This window comes from Panulirus ornatus, chromosome 13 (assembly GCF_036320965.1).
Source record: "Panulirus ornatus isolate Po-2019 chromosome 13, ASM3632096v1, whole genome shotgun sequence".
NCBI lineage: Eukaryota > Metazoa > Arthropoda > Malacostraca > Decapoda > Palinuridae > Panulirus > Panulirus ornatus.
Genome location: NC_092236.1, coordinates 42656263 through 42666095, shown reverse-complemented (window position 1 = coordinate 42666095; position 9833 = coordinate 42656263). Strand labels below are relative to the sequence as shown.

The following is a 9833-nucleotide window of genomic DNA, read 5'->3' as shown; positions in this document are numbered from 1 at the left end:
AGCCTTTTACATACAGAACGAATGCTCTGCCATTGACTTGATTACAATGGATAAATGTATGCTTTGAGCAGACAAAAGTGTTGTATTTCATTCGTAAATAATACTCTACGCAATTTTGTGAGAAGAAAAGGTGTAATGCTTAGATATGCAGTAGAATGAAGATTAAAGAAATAATTCCTAAGCTTGACAGATATTTTTCTTCTTTTCCTCTGTAGTTGAGCTACGGAATTATTTTTCAGTCAGAATTATCCAAAGTCCTGTTTATAACTCATTTATTCTTGTATACATTAGAGTAAGTTTGTTGATTGTACACGCGTAATGCACTTTTTATGAGTGTACAGTAAACTTGTTACAGTTAATTCCCTAAATGGTTTGCAGGTTCTGTCAAGAATATAGATATATTTTCTATAGCCTAGATAGATATCTAGTTTCTCCTAGTATCCTGATATCATTTTAGAGCATAACAACGAAAGAGTTTCAGTCATTTTCCATGGGAAATGAAAAGTTTCTTTAGCTGCTGTAGTGCTGTATTTGCAAGGGGGTGTAGCTCAGTGGTAGAGCGTTCGCTTTGCATGTGAAAGGCCCCGGGTTCGATCCCCGGCACCTCCAGGTCCATGGGGATGTAGCTCAGATGGTAGAGCGCTCGCTTAGCATGCGAGAGGTACGGGGATCGATGCCCCGCATCTCCACAAGATGAACATTTTTAGAGCTATACCCTGTATGGTCCAAGAAAATCTGTACCAGACCACCTTCACCAGCAGGTTATCATTTTACCCGCCACCTCAACGGGCCACAACGACCATATTGAGCACGACCATTTCACGGTAGAACAGTATTTCACATGTAGCACACGTTGTCTCCAACAACATCATGGAAGTTTGTAAGCACACCATGTGCATACAAAAGGGTGCTAAGCATTTCATTTTCAAATCCAGATGACTTAGTCAATCTTAATGAATGCTCTCACAACAATACTTTATGTTTTTTTTCTTTTGTATGTCAGCTGTTTAATAATAATGTAGCCTTTCAGCTAATAGTAGCAAGCTTCAAGAGGTACTTATTACTTGTTGATGGAACCTAGAATCTTGTGGTATTTCCATATCTAATCAGCAGAGTAAAGGTGCTGTAATGAGCAGATCATCTATGACACACAGGTATAGACAGAATCTATGAATGATTAATACCAAACATCAGCTTAAGCTGGAGGCTACAGTTCAGTCGTTGCTGAAAGAGAAACGAAAGTAACAAACCTAGTACACTGCTCTCATGATTTGCCTGCATGTGTCCTTGCCACCAGAGAGGGCTATGACTTGGATGTATTTTGACCATGCGACGTCGGTCACTGTGAAAAAAATCTCATTCCATGTAAATACTTTCAAGACAAATCAGCTGTGGTCGGGTGAGTGAAGTAGGTCCCAGACGCTTGGTGTAGGTCACTGAGTCCCTGGGAACCATCCAGCCCTCCTTGGTCGGTGATGCCGTTCTGATCTGGCACGGGAGAATCTGAAAAAAAATGTGTTGTTATCTTTTAAGGAAAAGAGACAAAAAAGGGAAAGACTATTGTTAAAAGTGAAGGTTGTGTGTGTTATGTGTTGACATTTAATAGTTCATTTATATGATTCGGATATCTGATATCATCGTTCGCTATTTCTATTTAAGGTTGGTGAATGAACAAGAGCTAAATAAAGGGTAGCAATACTCCAGAAACAGGAGTTGTGGGAATGTGTAAAAGAATGTAAGGAGTTGAATTCTGGATTGATTTGGGTAAAAGTGGAAGTGGGTGGAGATAGATTGTGATTAGTGGTACTTATGCACCTGGCTATGAGAGGAAAGACCATGAGAGGCAAGTGTTTTGGAAGTTGCTGAGTAGGTGTGTCAGTAGTTTTGGTGCACGACCGAGTATTAGTGATGGGTGATTCGAAAGTGAAAGTGAGAAATGTGGTAGTTGGGTGTATATTTGGGCGCATGAGGTATTCAGTAACAAGAATTGAATTGGTGAACAGCTTGTGAGGTTGTGTGCTGAAGAAGGACTGGTGGTTGGTAATGCCGAAAAAGAGTGACATACTCTAAAAAGAGAGACATGCTCAAGTATAAGTGGGTAGGAGAGATGATTAGAGGGCATTCTTGGATTACATGTAGATTGATGGAAGTGTAAGAAAGAAACTTTTGGATGAAAAGTGCTGAAAGGGGCAGCTTATGGGATGTCTAACGGCAATTTTGTTGGGACGAGGGTGAAATTTGTAGAGGTTTTCGGAAAAAAGGAATCACTGTCGGTGAGAAGAGTATATGGGTTTGGAAAAGAGACTTGTGTGAAGAAATGCCAGGAGACATTGACTGTAGAATCGAAAAAGGTGAGGGTGAATGAGGCAGGAGGGGATTGGGTGAGGAGTGGGAGTTGTTTGCGGGTGCGGTGGTGAAATGTGCAAGAGATGCATGTGGCATGAGAAAGGTGGGAGGTGGACAGATTAGAAAGGATAGTGAGTGGTGGGATGAAGAAATAAAGTTTTTAGAGAAATAGAGAAAAGGGAGGTGTTTGTGGTACTTACAGGGAAGGAGTGCAAATGATTGGGAGACGTATAAATGAAAGCGGCAGGAGGTCAAGAGGAAGGTGCACAGGTTGAAAAGAGGGCAAATAAGGATTGGAGTGAGCGAGTATCAGTAAACTTTAGGGGGAAAAGATGTTTCGGATTGAGGTAAATAATGTGCATAAGCAAGAAGAACAAATAGGAACATCAGTGGAGGCAAAAGGGGAAGTGTTGACAAGTAGTGAGGAGATGAGACGCTGGTGTGAGTATTATGAAGGAATATTGAATGTGTTGGAGGATAGGGTGGTAGATGAAAGTTGTTCGGGTCGGGTGGTTAGAGAAGTGAGTCATGAAGAGTGAAGAGAGATGAGGTGGCGAAAGGCTTACGTGAGATGGAATGTGGCAAGGCGGTATTGAAGTTGAATCTTATAAGAAAATGAGTGACTGTGTTCGTCATTGGTTGGTAAGGATTTTCATTGTATGTATGGATCATGGTGAGGTACCAGAGGATTGGCGGAAAGCATGCATAGTGCTACTGTACGAAGGAAAAAGGTATAAAGGTGAGTGTTCAAAACAGAGATATAAATCTTTGAATTCATCTGGCAAATTGCAGGAGAGGGAATTGATTGAGGGGGTAGAGGCGTGAGAGCATCAGATTGGGAGGAGTAGAGTGGTTTCAGAAGTGGTAAAAGATGATATGATTTGTCTTGAAAGTATTTACATGGAATGAGATTTTTTTTCACAGTGACCGACGTCGCATGGTCAAAATACATCCAAGTCATAGCCCTCTCTGGTGGCAAGGACACATGCAGACAAATCATGAGAGCAGTGTACTAGGTTTGTTACTTTCGTTTCTCTTTCAGCAACGACTGAACTGTAGCCTCCAGCTTAAGCTGATGTTTGGTATTAATCATTCATAGATTCTGTCTATACCTGTGTGTCATAGATGATCTGCTCATTACAGCACCTTTACTCTGCTGATTAGATATGGAAATACCACAAGATTCTAGGTTCTATCAACAAGTAATAAGTACCTCTTGAAGCTTGCTACTATCAGCTGAAAGGCTACATTATTATTAAACAGCTGACATACAAAAGAAAAAAAAACATAAAGTATTGTTGTGAGAGCATTCATTAAGATTGACTAAGTCATCTGGATTTGAAAATGAAATGCTTAGCACCCTTTTGTATGCACATGGTGTGCTTACAAACTTCCATGATGTTGTTGGAGACAACGTGTGCTACATGTGAAATACTGTTCTACCGTGAAATGGTCGTGCTCAATATGGTCGTTGTGGCTGGTGAAGGTGGTCTGGTACAGATTTTCTTGGACCATACAGGGTATAGCTCTAAAAATGTTCATCTTGTGGAGATGCGGGGCATCGATCCCCGTACCTCTCGCATGCTAAGCGAGCGCTCTACCATCTGAGCTACATCCCCATGGACCTGGAGGTGCCGGGGATCGAACCCGGGGCCTTTCACATGCAAAGCGAACGCTCTACCACTGAGCTACACCCCCTTGCAAATACAGCACTACAGCAGCTAAAGAAACTTTTCATTTCCCATGGAAAATGACTGAAACTCTTTCGTTGTTATGCTCTAAAATGATATCAGGATACTAGGAGAAACTAGATATCTATCTAGGCTATAGAAAATATATCTATATTCTTGACAGAACCTGCAAACCATTTAGGGAATTAACTGTAACAAGTTTACTGTACACTCATAAAAAGTGCATGACGCGTGTACAGTCAACAAACTTACTGTAATGTATACAAGAATAAATGAGTTATAAACAGGACTTTGGACCATTCTGACTGAAAAATAATTCCGTAGCTCAACTACAGAGGAAAAGAAGAAAAATATCTGTCAATCTTAGGAATTATTTCTTTAATCTTCATTCTACTGCATATTTAAGCATTACACCTTTTCTTCTCACAAAATTGCGTAGAGTATTCTTTACGAATGAAATACAACACTTTTGTCTGCTCAAAGCATACATTTATCCATTGTAATCAAGTCAATGGCAGAGCATTCGTTCTGTATGTAAAAGGCTCTGGGTTCGATTCCCGTCAGCTCCAGGGACGTGGCGATGTAGCTCAGATGGTAGAGCGCTCGTGTAGCATGCAAAAGATACGGGAATCGATTCTCCGTATCTCCACAAACTAAAACATTGTACATTGTACCAGACCAACTTCACCTGCTGGTTATTAAGTCACCCGCAACCCAGACCGGCCACAATAATCGAGGCTTTTATGTGTAACATTAAAGTCGCCGATGACATAAACAGGTTCAGATGTCTTTAGGGTCTCATAGTAATCTGCTAACATGATTCTGTCTTGGCAATTAGGTAGATGCCTCCAGTTTTTACCAGTATCATCAAGTTCAGTAGTTTTACTGAAATCATAATCGTGTACTGAAAATCGAAGGGAAATTTTGTGCTGCATGCCTTGTTGACAGCTAAACCAACTTCTGCATTTATATGGCTACAAGGATTGAGATGGTAGGTAGATTTAGCAGGGGAAACTTAATAGTTTGATGGTCCTAATGACCATGGCTACCAATCGCAATGACGTCTGTTTGTTCAAGCATATGTTTCTTTACTTGGTCGAAGCACCTGTTTATCTAGTGTTGTCTGCAACATACATATGAACATTCTTCATTTTGTTCAGTCTCTCAGCTGTACCTTACACCTATTCTTTCCTCTTGTCTCTTTTTATGATAAATAGAAGCGTGCAGCGGTCCATGGGAAGAAAGGAGGGAACTCGGCAGCCAGAAGCACCCTAATCCAGCAGTGATGGTATTACATTCGTGTCTGGGAGACTTTATCCCATCAGCACCATGACCTAGTTGTCAGCGTCCCAAGCTCCCACATCCCGTTGTAAGGAGGTTGAAGGTTCTACGGAAGTAGAGGTTCATTGCGCTATATTCATTTTCATATATCTCCAAGTTTGAAACTGTCTCGTTACTTTAAAACTGACGGGAAATGATCTGTATAGAACCTGTCGTTTATGGCTATGAGACGAAGGGCGTTCCATTGCCAGTCATCGAACACTCAGTTCTCTTGTTGGGGCTCCAACTGAGAAATCTGCATTGGTGATAAGAAAAATGGGAGTGAGCCTCTCAGTATATGAGAAAGTGGGAGTTAAGGAAAGTTTCAAACACTTGCAGGTGGTAGAAGTAAGAGGAACGGGGCAATAGGTGTAAGGGTTGAAGTGGTATTGTTTCTTATAGATTGTCCGCACCAAGAAATGACTACCAAAAAGAAGGAATTGTCTCTGTTTTTGGGCAACAGCAAGATAGGCGTGCGGATAAGTTAGGTTAGAGAGACATTCCTTTAAGACTCAATGAAGTGTGATGTCTGAGCTATACGTCTTTTCCAGCTGAAACTGGAAGAGTATTTGTAAGGTCTTGCTCATAGAAATATGATAAATGATGGGTTTGGTAGGAGGAGATATGTTAAGATGACAAGAAGCAAATCAATCAAAGTTGGATTTCAGAAAAATAAAGAAGCAAAATGATGGGCTCTATCAGTTGGAGAGTTAGGTATAGACCGATCAGATCGGGAGAGAAGAGCAAATTTTTGAAGTACGGAAGTTACTGAAGATGTTTTCGGTAAAGGAACATAAAGATTTGCCAGCAGAATTCAAGTTCGCCCATTTCATATCTATAAAGGTGTGCTTGACTTGAACAGCTTTGCAGTGATCCAAGATAGAATGTGAGGAGAAATTTTCAGAAGAGATAGTTCTAATGGCTCCGTCCCTGACGTGTAAGACATCAGAGCAAGAGCGGTCAAATTATGACAGCAAGGAAAATGATCTATTAGATTGGATGTAAGACACCATTCTAGCCATGATAACCTCCATGATGTATTCGGCACAACATGAGGCCTCCCGACCAGCGATTTGATATCCGTCTCTGGGAAAGTTAGCTAAGAAGCCGTGCAGGGATGACTGGTAAGCTCCCCCAAAGAGCCAAAGTTGGCGTTTCGAGTCGGGGGCTTAGAACAGTCGTGTCCACTTACAAGAGTTAGCATTAAGATTGTGGTCAGAGGACATGATGGCACAAATATTGTAATTGTACTGAGAATCTTCAGTGGTCTAAATGGACAGTGATCGTCACGGTGGGAAACTCGTGTTGGATGTTTGCTTATCTGTTCTAGATCGTTAAGGAGGAATAACGAAAGAGCTTGGCTCCGCCAGATCAACACGGATAGAGCTTAACTAGTCATTGAAATGTACAATGAAATCCCCCGCAAAGAGAAATTTAGCGCTCGGATGTGACAGAAGTCAAATAGTCAAAGAGGATATAGGTGGATATTTACGAAATATAACAAGAAAGTTGTAGAGGATAGCGAAATTCTGAACCAAATGGCACAAAGATAAGAAAGTGAAAGATGCACGAGACAAACAATGGGAGTTTTTGTATCATAGTAGAAGCAAACGCAACCTTTGGAGAAGACACGACGGTCAAGATTAAAGTTAAGAATCTGATGACGTAAAAGCACGAAGTTTTGAACATTTGGGATGCAGGAAGAACAAAATCGGGATGTAAGTGTGCTGTAGAGAGATTATATAATGAGATCCGATTGTAGCAAAAATAGATAGAGCCACGTCGTGGACATGTGTTCGGAAGAGTGAAGTAAGTCCCAGACGCTTGATGCCGGTCAAGGGGTTGCTGGGAACCAATCAAACCTTGACTGGTGGTTCCTTCTTTATTCGGCACCGGAGAATCTAAAAAAAATGTTGTGGTATCTTTTTAAAGAAGAGGGAATAATAGAAACAATTATGGTTGAGAGTGAAGGGTGCGCAAGTTTTGTGTTGATATCTAAGAAAATTCATATTCATGTGCTATGTCTGATTTTCTTTTCTTTTATAGTGACGGACATGTCATTGGAAAAACATATCCCAGTTATGGTGTTTTTGGATGGACAAAGATCAGAAAAAAAGCAGAAACTAATCACAACTCCCCTGGTACTCACACAACTGACTCTTAAAGGTAGATAGGCAATAGGAAGTAGGGAAGATGAAAGCGACGAGAGTTTCACAGCTTCGCTGTTCGACGGAGAAAAAGCTATCATGATGGTTGATTCTCGATTAGGTGATCTTCATGCAGAAACTAAGGCAATCAGCAGCCAGGCAAGAGTGGCAGGGATACATGCAGACAGATCACGAGAGCAAAGGCCAAAATATATCAGTGTTTTAGAGACAAGGCAACAACATCGCGACAGAAAGTGAGGGATGGTTGGAGACAGAGGACACCAAGTAGAAGGATTTAAAACATGAATGAATATTGTTTTCGATTTTCTGTCAACAACCGCTGAATTGTCACCTACGGGTTATCTTTATCCATGTGTCAGAGATGATATTCCTCTACTTTTAACACAACAACCTTACTCTCTTCATAGACAAAAAACTACCTCAGGTTTGTTATTTCTTATAATAAGTAATTGAAGCTCAAGTATCATTGCTCCTGTTCATTGAGGATCAACATTTCTATTGCACAGTTGACGTAGATGAAATATATCTAAATCACTGTTGTGAGAGCATTCATTAGCAAAGGCTCAGTCACTTCCAAGTATAAATGAAATGCTTCACCTACAAACAACGATGATGTTGTGGGCACCAACACGTACAATATGTGAAATCAAATGTTCGACTGTGAAGTGGTCGTGGTGCGTATTGTTGTTGTGGCTGGTCGAGGTGACGGGTGACATAATAACCAGCAGGTGAAAGTGGTCTGGTGCGGTTTTCCTGGTACAGTGCATTGCTGCAAAAAGGTTTAGTTTGTGGAGATGCGGGGCATCGATCCCCGTACCTCTCGCATGCTAAGCGAGCGCTCTACCATCTGAGCTACATCCCCATGCCACTGGAGGTGCCAGGGATCGAACCCGGGGTCTTTCACATGCAAAACTAATGCTCTGCCATTGGAACAGATCTGGAGAACCAATCATATTTGGTGTTCCTGCTGGTTCTTAAGATCTTGTTAAGGAGTTTTTCACTCGTCAATTTACTCTATATTTGATTATGATACTTTAGGTCTAATAAAATTTTCTTAAATTCTAGTTATACAAAGACCTTGGTCTACGTGATACGCTATTATCTACAAGTATGTCAAGTTCATTCTTTAATTCATGGTCGTCTGTTTACAGTTAATAAACTAATGTGCTGGAAACACTGTTAGACATTATAATTTAATCCTATAGCTGGTAACAGTATCTATTGGTTCCTATTATCATCAGATCTCTACAAAGCACGAACAGGTAAAAGTGTGATTGCAGTTTCATTCAGTTTCATAATCTATGCATTACACTGAAAATGAAAATTTACTTTAGTTTCCTTCGCACTGAATATGCAAGAGGGTGTTGCTCAGTGGTACAGTGTTCAATGTGCACACGAAAGACCCTGGACTTCGATACCCGGCACTTCCAGTGCCATGGGGATGTAGCTCAGATGGTAGAGCGCTCGCTTAGCATGCGAGAGGTACGGGGATCGATGCCCCGCATCTCCACAAACAGAACCTTTTCGCTGCTAAACACTGTAGTAGGGAAACTGTATCAGACTACCTTCACCAGCTGGCTATCGTAGTACCAGCCACCTAGATCGGCCACAGCAACCGAGGCCTCTCCGTGTAATATTAAAATCACCGATGATGTAGACAGGTTTAGACGTCTTTAGGGACTCGTAATAGTCTGGTAACATGATACGCTTCTCGGAATAGGTTATATACTGTCAGTTTTTCCGATATTTACCCGTACTATTAAGGTGAGTAATTTTACCTAAAGAGTATCCTTGTGCTGAATGTTGTAAAAGAGTTGTGTTGCACGCCTTGCCTGACTTGCTCTGCCAGTTTTTGTATGCAGATGGCTACTAAGACTGTGATGGTAGGTTGTATATATATGATGGTTTGGTGGTTCCACAGGCCATGACTGCTTATTGGTATGACGCCTGGTTGTTCGAGCATGTACTTGCTTGTATGGGTGAGGTGCCCGTTTGTCCAGTGCTGCCTACGCCATGCAACTCTATGCTCTATGTCAACACATAACACACACACGCCCTTCATCCTTAACAATCGTTTCTCCCTTTCTTTTTTCTTTTCTAGCGGTAACAAATTTTCTAAATTCTCCACTGTTGAATTAGGACGGTGCCAGCAGTCAAATAGGGCTGGATGGTTTCCAGAAACCTTTAGGCCGACATCAATCAATTGAGATCCACTTCAATCGTCCACGATATAATGTATTCATTTCTCCTGCGCTGAGCTACATAACCGTTTCTCCTATAGAAAACTTCTCCCCTGATCCTCTCTCTG

At 41.3% G+C, this 9833-nt stretch overlaps 6 non-coding genes across 6 annotated transcripts; 3 read left to right on the top strand and 3 right to left on the bottom strand.

The window, feature by feature from the left end:
* Positions 1 to 537: 537 nt before the first annotated feature.
* Positions 538 to 609, top strand: TRNAA-UGC (transfer RNA alanine (anticodon UGC)). The gene has a single exon. It is a non-coding gene; the product is annotated as a tRNA-Ala (tRNA).
* A 7-nt stretch (positions 610 to 616) lies between these two features.
* Positions 617 to 689, top strand: TRNAA-AGC (transfer RNA alanine (anticodon AGC)). Its single transcript has one exon. It is a non-coding gene; the product is annotated as a tRNA-Ala (tRNA).
* Positions 690 to 3892: 3203 nt separating this feature from the next.
* On the bottom strand, positions 3893 to 3965 carry TRNAA-AGC (transfer RNA alanine (anticodon AGC)). The gene has a single exon. It is a non-coding gene; the product is annotated as a tRNA-Ala (tRNA).
* A 7-nt stretch (positions 3966 to 3972) lies between these two features.
* On the bottom strand, positions 3973 to 4044 carry TRNAA-UGC (transfer RNA alanine (anticodon UGC)). The gene has a single exon. It is a non-coding gene; the product is annotated as a tRNA-Ala (tRNA).
* A 4270-nt stretch (positions 4045 to 8314) lies between these two features.
* On the bottom strand, positions 8315 to 8387 carry TRNAA-AGC (transfer RNA alanine (anticodon AGC)). The gene has a single exon. It is a non-coding gene; the product is annotated as a tRNA-Ala (tRNA).
* Positions 8388 to 8962: 575 nt separating this feature from the next.
* On the top strand, positions 8963 to 9035 carry TRNAA-AGC (transfer RNA alanine (anticodon AGC)). The gene has a single exon. It is a non-coding gene; the product is annotated as a tRNA-Ala (tRNA).
* Positions 9036 to 9833: the final 798 nt, after the last annotated feature.